This window comes from Pteropus medius, unplaced genomic scaffold, assembly GCF_902729225.1.
Source record: "Pteropus medius unplaced genomic scaffold, Ma_sr-lr_union100, whole genome shotgun sequence".
NCBI classification, from domain to species: Eukaryota; Metazoa; Chordata; class Mammalia; order Chiroptera; family Pteropodidae; genus Pteropus; species Pteropus medius.
In genome coordinates, this window is record NW_024351073.1 from 16,917,506 (window position 1) to 16,931,499 (window position 13,994).

Genomic DNA, 13,994 nt, shown 5'->3' on the forward strand with positions numbered 1-13,994 from the left:
GCTGTAAGGCTGATATGCCCCGTCAGACTAAGACCTTACTTCAAACTCCTGACAAAAATATCCACCCTGAACTGCTTTCGAGCTATCACAAAACTCCATCTAAACACTCTGACCCGCATTTCATCAGAATGCGCAGGGTTTGGCCACACCGGTGACTTCGGCTTCTTTTTCCTCTCCAGCCAGAAGGGGCTACGTCCTGCTTCACCAGGTTCTCTGGAATTTTCAGGAACACAGGTCTTCTTTCTCTGTGGCCTTCCCCTTCCCAGCACACGGCTGAAGCATATGGAGGGTCTCTAAAGGCAAAGCGGCCGAACTCCTCGTGTCCCCTTGGTGTGTCTCATCACCTCAAAATGTTCTTTTAGTTTCTCTTCATAACACAGTTTTTACTGTTTAGAAATGCAATCATGGCATTGATTTAGAAATGGAAGATGCCTCACAGGGCACATGTGACAGATGGGTCCACGCAGGTGGAATGGGGAGGCCACACAGCAAGTCACTGTCCTCCTCGCTCTGTGCTGCTCCTGTCCCTTGCCATTCATGGTCCCCCACTCTCTTTAGCTGGTGTATTTGAGAGACACACTTACCAAGCTACAATTGAGCGTATGTCCAAGTTTGTTGGGAAAAGCCCTGTTTTTTATACCTAATGTCCCCACCTGATAATTATTAAAACTCCCACAATCTCAAATGAGCCTCAGTGTGGAAAGCAAATTATGGTGCTGGCTAAATGTCACTTCACCTAAAATCTTTTAAATTCTTTCCCGTCTGTTGCTAATTCCCAATTTTGCAAACTGTTTTAAAACAATAATTTATTTTTAACTTATTTGTGCTTTTTTTTTTTTAGGCTACTCCAGAAATTTATTTATTTATTTATTTATCTATCTATTTATTTATTTATTTATTTATTTAGTATCTACATTTGTCGAAGCCAATTTAAGCAGATATACGAGAAGGTAATTTTGAGATAAATCATCCACAAATAAACACATTAAGCACCAGTGGTTAGGGAGTTAATTTTTTTGCTTTGACTAAGGAAGCGACAGGCAACAAAGCATCAGACTTTACATTATGTTAGAAAATAAATGAATTATCTTATGCAGCCTATAAACAAGCAAACTGAAAAATTATTATAACAAACAAGTATATTTGTAAGTTTTAAATATTTCTGTTAAATCATTCAACTGTAATTAAGTCATTTTGCCTTTCTTGGGTCTTGGTTACTACACCTACAGATTATGAGATTGGATCAGATGATCTCGAAGAACTTTATAATTTGTAAAATTTGATTCTGTGATTATGACTTTTTTTGAGCAGGTCAACTTGAGAAATAATTGTGAAAGGCTGTATGACAAAAATCAACCTTCACCTTTCTCTATTTACCCACGGACTGAAAGAGAAAGGTGAGCCTTCCATCTCCTTCAATATCCGAATAATTTTTCAATTTAAAATAAATTAATAAAAGCAAAGAAATCTATTTTATATCCACTGAAGTTAAATGGTTAAATAAATCCCATCAAATACTTAAGTTATCTTAAAGAACTTAGCTTTCTTTTTAAAATCCTATGATTAAATAACCCTTTTTTTCCTAAATGGATTGTTTTTCTCCTGGAATTAATTACCGTTGATAAATTCTATGACCTTAGGGGTCACATAGAGCTTTTGAGGCCTTGCGTCGACATTTACAAAGCTTCTCGATGGCTATGGTGATATAGTTTCTCAAAGAACTTCATAATTAGATGTCATTATATGAATCCACAGTGAAGACTTGGCTCTTAGATAAACCTTAAGTTAAATCCGTAAAAAATTAAAAATCCATCAAAAAGTTATGTCTTAATAATGATATTCTACCACATTTAGTAGCTATTTTATTTTAACTTCAGATCGTGGGGTACATGTAGTTAAATTCAAGAGTGTAGATTTCTATTTGGGAAGGGTGAAATTTCAGGATCTAAAAGAGATATCATCCCTTCTCCCTGGCCTACAGATGGTCATTACGCTGTGCAATTCAGTACATCGTGCTTGCTTCTCTTTTAGTCTACGTCTATAAAGTTATGATGGGTTGAATTGTGTCCCCTGCCCCATTAAATTCATCTACTGAAATCCTAACTCCCCAGTACTTCCAAATGCAATAGGGCCTTGAACGAGGTTTTCAGGTTAAATGAGGTTAAGGTTAAATGAGGCCATAATAGGTCATAAATAATGTTAAGGTTAAATGAGGTCGTTAGGGCAGGCCCGACTCCAATATGACTGGTGCCCTTGTAATAAGAGGCGATTAGAACACAGACAGGCACAAAAGAAAGAGCGTGTGAAGGCACAGGAGAAGGCCGTATGCGAGCCAAGGAGAGACCTCAGAACAAACCAACCCAGGCAGCACTTTAATCTTGGACTGCTAGACTCCCCAGTTGTGAGAAAATATATTCTTTAGGCCACCCAGTCTGTAGTACTTTGTTATGCCTCTTAGAGCAGGTCGTTACACAGGAGATGGTGAGAAGTACTCAGAGTCAGGATGGATTTTGGAGGTAGAGCCGAGTGGACTTGTTGATGAATTAAATAGGGGGTGTGAGGGAAAGGTAGGAATTGGGGACATGGCCTTCTGTCATCCTGAAAGCTTTCTTTTTTCCTTTTTCACCTGATAGAGGTGAGGAATACTCTATCAGGCTAAGCCTTTTTTTACCTGAGGTGTCAAACATCTTTGAATTTCATGGAATAGGATGGAGGTAAATATACCTCTCTTAAAAAGCTCATCAAATGCTTCAAATGCATCAAATGTATTAGAACTCAGCTGGCACACTAAACTCTTACAGCAATATCAAATAGGTTACTGTGCTGACCATTGGGGCTTAGAATCTTCTGTACTGTTACGTAGACACAATACAAGAAATTTTCGGAGAAGACAGTCAAAAATAGAAGGTCACCCCTTTCCCACTTTTATCCACACACACCCCAACCCCTACCTCAATAAATACTTCTAAAGCCAGGAAAGAATATTTCAAAACTCTAGCTTGTTAGAGAGAGGATTCAGTACCCATTGATAAACAAACATGATTTAGAAATGACATGTCTTTTCTTGTCAAAATGGAAGTTACACTTTTGGCCCAGAAATGTTCTTACATATACACCATTTACACTTAGCCTTCCATTAAAAGTTCTTTATACATGTGGCTTGCTCTGTAATCCTTTTTAGTAGTCTTGTGATCGTAACATTTAAGTTATCATCATCTTGTAGTCTACTGTCAATGGCTCCGATTCCTTGTGATGGTTAGTTTTATATATCAACTTGGCTAGACTATAGTACTCAGAAATTTAATCAAACACTAATCGAGGTATTGATGTGCAGGTATTTTGTGGATGTGTTTAATGTCAAAAATTAGTTGACTTTAAGTAAATTTTACCTTCCACAATGTAGGTGGGCCTCACCCAAACAGCTGAAGGTCTTAACTACAAAACGGGTTTCCAAGAAATGAAGAAATTCTGCCTCTAAACTGCAGCATCAACTCCTGCCTGAGTCTGCAGCTGGCCGGCCTGTCCTGTGAGTTTTGGACTCACCAACCCCAGCAATCACGTGTACCAATTCCTTAAAGTAAATCCTTTTACGCACACACACGCACTCCTCTTGGTTATGTGTATTTATAAACAGAGCCCATTGATCCTGTTTCTCTGGGGAACCCTGACTGCTATGGCCTGAGAACAGGTGCTTTTATGTGCACCTTCTAATAAGGACTATTAGACCGAAGCCAGCTTTTCGGTTTGGAGTCAGGAGCTGCTGAAGAGACTGGCCGTATAACCTTCATCAAGTTCTTTGACAACCTCCAGAACACGGCTCCATCAAACACAGGGGTCCGGAGACACTGGCGCATGTCTAGGGTTGGGCTCAGCAGCCCACCTCAGGTATTCACTGCTTATTGGCGGCACACCTCAGCTTACTGGGTCATCATTTTCTCAGCTACAGAATAAGGATAAAATACCTGCCTCTTTCGTTTGTCGAGAAGATTAAAGGAAATGATTTATACCATGTTCCTGGCTTGTAGGAGCTCAATCGGTATTAGTTGTTACTGCCTACCTGTTCATTTTTCTTAGGGTTGGTTTATTTCTTTTATGAATTCTCCATAAGGCCTGTCATTCACTTAATAGAAATATATTATTTTCTGTCTTTCGTTTCCACTTTATGAAGACAGCACCTGTGATATGAGGAGACGGGCATTGTCGCTCCTTCCTGTCTCACCACAGAACTTTATAGTCAGCTGCCTCTTGTACTGCACGGTGCATTTCACCCGCGACAGTCCAGTGACATTGTGTACATAGACAGCTGTCTCCCCCATTAAGCTGAGGTATCGTCTGGGCAGAGAGAAGGTCTTGTTCACTGTGACGTTCCACTGCTTGGCCAGTGCTGGGCACGTGTCAGCCATTCACTACTCATCTTATGAGTGAGTGCAGAGTACACTGAATTGTCTCTAAGAAGGAAAATGAGTAAGCATCTGTAATAAACTCTGGCAGAAAGGACTGCCTCAAGGCGTCATGTCGTAGTGCTGAGGTCTGTATACTACTTCATTGAATTTTCAGTCTCGGTTAAAATCTTCATTTGCAGACCGTGAGTTTCACCTCCCCCGAAATCAACCAGGTAAAGTCAGGGAAAAGGTACTTGGGGCTCTGACAAACCATGGCACCTACATTCTCTCGGAAGAGTGGAGGTCTGCTAGCCCTTCCACATCCTACTGTGAAGAGTGTGGGCGAAGCATTTATTCGGGTTGCTGCTGTCTTCTGTTTTTGTTTTGATTTAAAAAATATTTTACCTTAAGTTTTTTTTTGAATAGGTAACAAATTCACATACACCGTAAGTGAAAAAAAAAAAAAGACACACAGTGAAAAGTATTCTTTCAACTCCATCTCCTGTCTGCTCAGCAAACTCCTTCCCACATCGCCACGGTAACTAGCTTCTGAGGATCCCAGAGACTCGGTTTGGACGCAGGAGCTGCAAATATAAATTCTTATTTCCCACTTTTTATACAAAAATGGTACTTCAGTATAAAAAATTTATCTGTGCTGAAGAGAGTTCAAGACAATGTGGAAAAACTGTCAGCTTCATAAATGGAAAAAAATTAAATTATCCCAAAGGACAAAGGGGAATCGGAAGAAAAGAAAATCATAAAGTGCTTAAGTGATTTTTATTTCCTTCTCCATCATCCTTGAGCAAAGGGAAGAGACTCCACTCACACAGTGTGAGGGTTCTTGGCAAGCCTGCGGGTGTCTGTGTGCTTAGAGGCAGACATGCTTGGTCATCGGTCTTCCCAAATAAAAAGCTTAGGGTCTGCCAGGAACACGAGAACAATAGCAGACTGAATGCTATGCTACAGCTTGTGGTCAGAAGAATCACGTGACATGGCACCGATGCTCTTAGCATTATGGCCATCTTGCTTTATTCTGCCACCTCCAAGTTCCCATTTTTCTGTGCTATCTCTCTTCCGTCATCTGGGCTCTATTAATGGAGAAATGGGGAGGAACCACAGCAATTATCTGGAAAATTAAATGGAAAAAGATCCAAATTACTTTCCCCTGAAAGGTCTGGGCAAATCTAAAAGCCAGTATTTCCTGGGATTTAGATGACTTCAAGTCTCAGAGCATATAGTTTCTTTCAGGAGCATAAAGTTACATTTTTAAAAGTACGGATATCACAAATTTCTTGTCTAAACTGTAGGCTATTCTTAAGAACGGTTTTAATTTTTTTTTTAAATTACAACCCAGTATTTTCCAGGTATCCAAAATACAAGAATTCAACTAATATTGATTTCAGATCAAGGCTGAAACGTGGCATATATCGAACAAGATACATCCCCATGAACCTATTGTCACTACCATTACCGTGCCCAGGGCCACAGAGCAGCCATATATGGTTGTATACTGCCAGACATCTGGCCTGGGGGCCGAGCTAGGTGTTAAGATTCAGTATGCCACTCAGTGAGCTATGCCCTCTCTGGAGCAGGGCTGCATCAGCCCAGAGGAAGGGGCCCTGATCTCTAGCTGGCCACAGCAAGCAGTGCCTTCTTGTAATTCTCACAAAGGCGCTTCATGTTAGCTCAGCCCCGAAGCTGAGCACTTTCAAACCAATGGGACAAACAGGAACCTTCAGTAATCGTGTTCATATGAGAGACCACACACATCAGGTTCATCTAGGTTAGTCCTGCGTTATACTTGTCGACTGTCTTAATTATGACTCGTGCCACCTTTAAGAGTGTTTGAGACTGGGTGACATAGTATATCAGTCATATCGGACTGGCAAGTTCTGTCCCAGCTCTGCTCTCAGAACAAGGAGACGAGACTAACTCACAGGGCGAAACGGAATCCCTTTCGAAGCTACATTCATGACGACAGCCAAGATGATCTCTTCGCTGTGTTTATTTCTTTTTGAAATCCACTTGGTAGTTTCGATTCCTACAAATAATTGTACTTTTTTAAAAGCAGCCAAAACAAAGGGTACTGTTTCATGATAACTGTGAGAGTCGTCTTCTTCCTTCAACTACCACGAATGTGCGTGAAAATATAGAGTCAACAAGGGAAAAAACACCATTCTGCAGTCTTCTCTGAGTCTCCCATTGAGTAGTTCTGGATCTTGTCATGCACATTCTCAAATCCATTCTGTGCTACCCTGTCTGTGCCTAATTTTGACATTGACTTTGGCCAACTTGATCACACCTCAGGCAGTTGAAAGAATTCCATAATCTTCACTGTCCTGGCGCAATGGAACCCAGTGAATACTGGAGTGTGCCAGGAGGGAAAAATGTTTATTACCAGGGTGCTAAAAGATCTGGCTGCTTCCCTCATTTGCAAACCATAAAGAAATGGATGTCATGGCCGGTATAAAATCTCACGCAATGGCCTGTGTCTATGTCAAGGACTCTGTTTTCATTTGGCAGTTTGGGTCAGAAACTGAAGCAGATCCTAACATGACAAGCTAACATGGCAAGGGGTTGGCAAACGTTTTCTGTAAAGGAATGGAGAGTAAATATTTGAGGCTTCGAATGCCAAAAATCTCTGTGGCAACTATTCAATTCTGCATTGTAGTACAAAAGCAGCTGTAGACAAATGAGTGTGGCTGTGTTCCAATAAAACTTTATTTACAAAAGCAGCTGGCAGGCTGGATTTGGCCTGGGGGCAACAGTTTGCCCATCCTAACAGTTAGAGGACTTACCTGCCCTGTTGTCTTCCCCATTGATGATTTTGGGAAAATGTGCCCTTATCATTATAATTCATAGCAAAGTTCCCACTTCATCTTGCCTTAGCTAAGAAGACATTCTTGAATTCTATGGCAGAAAACCTTTCAGAGATTTTCACAGTTGATTTTGAAAATCCTATTACACCTCAACATTTCTTCATAATTTAACAATTTATTCTGCAAGCGATCTATTTGAGAGAAAATGCACAGCACTGAAATGCGATGGATAATAAACACAATGGCTTGACTTCAAATGGTATAGTATGTTAGTAAGAAAATTTATCAACTAAATTACCTAGGAGAAATACTCCGTAAGGTCAGAAAAACAGATTATGGCTTATCTATGACCTAGAAAAGTAGATTACATATTATCATAAAGGCACTTGAGAATAAGAAATTAAATATTTTCGAGTCTGCTATTATTCAGTTTTAAGATGTGACTCCGTTTTTTTTCATCGGTTGTATTTATGGCAGTAATTTGAAGAGCATGCCTTTGAAATCAATGAGACGCTCATGGCCACTTGGATCTCTGAACAGGCAAAAATATTAAGATGTGTGCTCATTTTCTTCTAACTTAAAACGAAAATATTTTTCTCTATCTTATTTTCTTCCACCCTCCCTACTTGGCCCCCCAAATGAAGAACAGTGAAGTTATACATATCCACCTCTTGAAAACAACAACAACAACAACAAAAAAAAACACAAAAAACAAAACCTTGAGCTGATTTCTATGATCAAACACCTTATTTGTTTGCTGGTAATTCTCATGATTGCATCCTTAAGGAAAGCACATTTTGTTCAAATTAACGATGCTTAAAGGACCTGAATTTTAAAGTTTTCACTATAAATAAAGGTACACGGATGGTAACTATAACATGTAGCTTCTAGGCATATTTTCATTAGAATTCTATATAGTTTAAGGTTTGCAGACTGCATCACATTTTGATAATTATGGTTGGCTTTCCAAACAGATAAACGTTTAACACCCTAGTGCGAAAAACAGAAACATTTTTGACTACATCCCTCTGAACTGCAAACAATTACATATTTAGAAAAATGTTAGTCGGATTGTAAGAAGAAAGCCTTTCTAGTTCTGTGTCTGTTACTACCTCTTTATTCTCTCTATCCCCTCAACATTTCTCAGACATCTTTCATCTACTCTCATCAGTCAGAGCCATGGATTCTCCAGTTCCTAAACTAGATTCCTGGAGGAAGAGAAGGCTATAGAAAAACAAAACACACGCAAAAAATCAGACTGGTGTGTTCCCAGCAATGAGGAGCCACAGACTCACAAGTAAGGCTTCCTTTGGCACATCTGTTATCTACCAGCCTAAACCTTAAATTATCTTTTAAAGTTTCACAAGCAATTCATGCTAAGGGATCACACTGAGAAATAAAGCTTAAAAAAAGTTGAAAAAATACTTCCCACAGGAAATACGCCCTGCTTGCTCTCTCTGGCCTGTATAGAAGCCAAATTTCTATCTATAGAGGAAGGACCTTTTGTGTGTGTGTGTTTTTTTTTAAATTCCCCTCCCCTCTTACATTGTTATTAGGCTGCAAACAATAGCTTTTTTGTTGGAAATCAGGAATAAAGGAGGCTAAAATCAGCATACAATTGTGTGATCACTGGTTAGCCTTGTATCCCAAAGTTGTTAAGAAAAAGAAAAGATAAAATATTCAAAAAGCCAGTCATCTAACTCACTCCAAAAGATAAGGGAAGGCCTGGGAACCTATGAGCCAAAATACTCACTACCCGAGTTATAAGGCTCTGGCAATTCTTTCCATAAGGGCTTGCCAATTTTAAAACACTTTTCCTTGCTTTATTTACCTATGTTCAGTCAAGAGAGTTATTACTAGTTCTGATCAGTCATTCATTCTTCTGAACATGGGGGTAAAGAAAATAAGAACCTATCAAATGCCAATGGCCTTAAAACATAGAATTTGGCAAGCATCTTTTATTTCTTTCTTTTAGACCTTATTCATAATTTTCCATCACCTCTAAAGATGTCTACCAGTTGTTTCTTCTTGGCCAGGAGATGTCACTGTAGCTGGATTAAATAATGAACAGAGCAATTTGAGATATCCTGGAAACAGTATGAGTCTTAAAAACTTTCTGCGGAACTGTTATAGATGTACCGAAAAGTATTCAGGAATAAAAGTGGACTGTACCCAATTCTGCTTTTAGTTAATAGTTATAACATTTGTGTTATGCTCCATATTGAAAAAGAATGCTTATCCCCTCCCTCCTTGATAAAATGCAAATAATATATAACCAGGTAGCATTCAAGAATTAATGATTTATTTATCACGGTGAGTAAAGGTTTGAGTTGACACAGACATGAGAGAGCTTTATTTCAATTTTTCAAAGAAATAGAAAAAATTCCCTAAAATTTGCATGGAACCACAAAAGATCCCAAATAGCCAAAGCAATCCTGAGAAAGAAGAACATGCTAAATGCTAAAAGCATCACATTTTCTGATTTTAAAACTATACTACAAAGCTACAGTAATCAAAACATTCTGGTATTGGCATAAAAACACACATAGACCAATAGAACTGAATAGAGAGCCTAGAAATAAACCTCTGCATATACGGTCAACTAATATTTGACAAAGGTATGCTATTCTCTGCATAGAATACTCAGTGGGGAAAGGAGAGTCTTTTCAATAAATATTGCTGGGAAACTGGGTAACTACATGCATAAGAATGAAACTGGACCCCTATCTTATACCATACACAATAATCAACTCAAAATGCATTAAAACTTGAATGTAAGACCTGAAACCATAAAACTCCTAGGAGACAACATAGATGGCAAGCTCCTTGACATTAATCTTGGCAATGATTTGTTGGATTTGACACCAAAAGCAAAGGCAAAAAAATAAAAAATAAACAAAAATAAACAAATGGGAGTACATAAACTAAAAAGCTTCTGTATAGCAGAAGAAAGCATCACAAAATGAAAAGATATCCTTGGAATAGAATGGGAGAAAACATTTGTAAACCACATATCTGACAAGGGGTTATCCAAAATATACAAGGAGATCATACAACTCAATAGCAACAAACAAACAAACAAACACATAAATAACCTGATTTAAAAATAGGCAAAGGACCTGAATAGACATTTTCCCAGAAATGACAAACAAATGGTCAACAGGTACATGAAAAGGTACTCAACATCACTAATTATCAGGGAAATGAAAACTGAAACCACAATAAAATATCACCTCACACCTGTTAGAATGGCTGTCATCAAAAATACAATAGATAACAAGAGTTGGCGAGAATGTTGACGGAAATGTAACTGGTGCAGCCACTCTGGACAACAGTATGGTGATTCCTCAAGAAATAAAACTAGAACTACCCTATGATCCAGCAATCCCCCTTCATGTGCAAGCAAACGACCCAGAAAGGCCTATTCTCTTGAAGACAGTCTATCCTTTGGAAAGGTAAGACTGTGCCCCACTTACGTCCATCATGCATTCTGGAAAACATCTGAAAGTTGAATGTCTAAAGGCGAAGCAATGAACTTCATGTTATTTAGTGTGGGGTGTGAGGAAGGAGTACTTATATTATTTTTTTTTCAGCTTTATTGAGGTGTAATGGACTGGTACACAGCTGGCTTGGTGTTAAATGAATACATGCTAAATCAAACTGGAAGAAAAAAGTAGAGTGGAATCCCCTAATTATTGCTTTCTCCCAACCAGAAGGTACTCGATGAGCATCATTTAATCATGAGGTCAACAATAGTTGCTTTGACACAAAACGCTTGACAGCTAAGCCAGCATATGCATTATAATTTCATCTCTGTTCTTTTTCCTGCATTTATGAATATATAAAGTAGGATCTTGCCACTTATTATTATAATATCATAATGGTTAGCTATTAATGAAGCTCCAAATAATGAAATTACTCTTTTTAATCATTAATCAAAATTACCTATTGTTCTTGCAAAGTAGGTACTAACTGAGTGTTCTCTGGGACACTCTTAGTCACGTTCTAAATTTGCTTCACCAGATCCACTCTGGAACCTTCTGTACCCTACTCTGTGCCCAGGAGCCAGACTTCTCAGGGTTACACCTAGACAACAAGCCTCCTTTGCTCCTTGGCTCCTTGCTGGAATTGACCAATGGGCATCCCAGCAGAAACAGAGAGGGCGAGAAAAGGGACAGGTCATAGCACTTATCTGAAATCCTCCCTAGTCAGCCATTCTTCTCCCAAACAAAGGAGTCTCCTTCAGACATAGCTACCGCTCCCCTGCAGTTCTGGAAAGAACCCCGATAGTATGCCCTCCTCTGCACTGTCAGGCTCAGGAGCTGGGCCAGGGTGCCACTCATCTTTGGCAAGGTCCCTTTTAACCCCGTCTGCAACTTTGTAATGGTCTTTCTGGTAAGTCCTCTCCAAGGACGTTGTTTGAATGCTCTACATACACACATCATTGCTGGGTCTTAGGTGGCACCTGAAGCATGAAGTGAAACATGTAATAGTTTCTTTGGTGAAACATGTAATAGTTACTATGTGGATACATGACTGGGCATATATTCTTTGTCGACATCTTGAGAATAAAATAGTTTTATGTGAATTATTAAAACCAAGTTCTTTGTGGAGAGAAAATGAAGACATCAGAATATTCAAAAACAAAAACTATAGAACTGAAGTCGTTAGATCCAATCCAAGGTTTATCTTAAATCCTGATTCCAGTTTTTAGTACTAAATGTGGAGTCTGATCAGAGCACCAGCTACAGAGCCCACACTCTGTCCCCTGTCCCAGACTGCCCCGTCCAGAGGGACACCAAATACTCATGGACTTCCCATGGTTAAAAGGACGTTAAGAAACCCAGAGCCTTAAAACAAGCCTGTTTAATTCTACTTACTCTAATCTTCCAAACAGATATCCTCACAAAAGCATTCTCACAGAAAACTCGTTCACATCCCGCCCATGAATCACAGGTTAGAAAACGGGGCGTCTCACTTCTGTGCCTCTATTTCCTGAATTTCCTCTCTTAGAGCGAGTCTATGCCCGTCATTCCTTCTGGGATCAGTGATTAAGGTTTGGGAGGGCTGCTCTGACGCCTCGGGTACCCTGCAGATTTCCAGCCACTGTGCTGTTTTCTAAAGAATGTGCCATGTTTGTGAGATTTTCAAAGCATAATTTGATGATGATAAGGAAGAGGAAAGAGGGATCTTTGTAACAGGAAATTTTCTTTAGCGCTTAATGATTTCGGCAGTGACTGGGCTAGCGGCCATCTGATAAAATGATTTGCTAAGACAAATGCTGGTATGGGGGACGTTCATAATAAATGGATACAGAAATAACAGCTAACATTTCAACTAGCTCTAAGAAAGCACCCTGCACCACATTCAGCTCTGTATGAATCATCTGATTTAAAGCTCGGGGCATCACTTTCAGGTAGATGTGATTATTAGTCCCTGATTTTACAGGTGTGAAACTGAGGCACGGAGTGTGTGAACAGGTTACTAATGTCAGATAGCTAAAGGAGAAGCAGCATCTCATTGAGCTCTAGGCAAACTCCAGAATCTATGCTCAGAGAGAAGGTTTCATCTGTTTAGAGATGCTATCTTCCTTCTGTTATGGAACAGCCAGACTATAATTTAAAAAAAAAATCATGTACAGTGATCTTAACTTACTGCAAGAATGGACTGAATTTAACAACATAAAATGTGGTAGGGTTAAATTTTAAAATCAGGTCTGAAATTAAAAAAAAAAATCTAGTTTTGAGTCCAAGGAGAGTTAAAATGTGGCATCACTGTAGAAATGATCCGGAGTTTTTAACTAAAGGTAATCTAACAGGAACAAACAGAAGGCTGACAATGGAGTCCCATGCAGCATCAGCGCACGTTCAAGGTTCAGAATCTCCCTCCCATGAATTCTCCCAGGCATGCCGCATGCACAAAAAAGCATTGTTTTATTTTGAGTGTGATAGTTTAGAAGGCCTTCATTCAGAGGGAAGTCATCAGTACAGTGAAGAGACTCACAGCCTCACTCTGCGGTCTGTCTACAGCATCCCTGGGCTACTCTGCCTCCTACTCCATCTGTCCCGGAGCTGGCCACAAGCCATGGCCCCAGAGCAGGGAGCTGGCTTTGAACTGCAGTAAAGAAGAGAGGCTGGGAGCCAAAGGGCTGGGTTACCTGGGTTCTGCAGAGGGTGCGAGAGACCCACGTGATGGGAAAAACACAGCAACACTTGAGTGTAGAGGCCACAGCAGGGCAAAAGGTTGTGATCCCAAAGCTGCCTTTGGAGCTCATTAGTGAAGGAATCAGAGCATAAACAGCCAGAAAACCTGCCAGGGTGGTGGCCGATGGACTTGAAATCATCATTCTGTGCTTCACCTTTATGGTCAGTAGATATGGGGCAGAGGAGAGCATTGGCTTGCCTCAAGAGGCAGAGTAACCTCACTTCAGGCCACAGGGGGTTTGCTCAGGTGGAAGAAGCCTTAGGTTGATCATGATGATAGTCCTAAGATATCTGAAAAGCTGCCACCTAGAAGGACCTATAAAACACTCTTGATGCTGGAGACACTTTTGTGAGCACATTAAGCAAGTTCTTGTCTCCATGCAGCTCTTGGTCTGGGGGATGCTAGATACACTAAAAAATATCATATTGTTAAAAATATGGCTCCAAACTATGACAGCTGCTGATTAAAAAAAAAAGAAAAAGATATCAAGTCCTGTAGGGCACATGGAGAGATGGTGCTTTTTAAAAAAAGTTTCAGGTAAGGGTAGTGGGACCTGAAGAAGCTGGAAGAAGGCTGAGGTCTGGCGAAA

The 13,994-nt window shown here is 39.8% G+C and overlaps 1 protein-coding gene across 1 annotated transcript in view; it reads right to left on the bottom strand.

The window, feature by feature from the left end:
* The window catches only part of FBXL7 (F-box and leucine rich repeat protein 7), a 333,789-nt gene that overhangs the window by 91,664 nt on the left and 228,131 nt on the right, over positions 1 to 13,994 (bottom strand). The gene's annotated exons all lie outside the window — the stretch shown is intronic.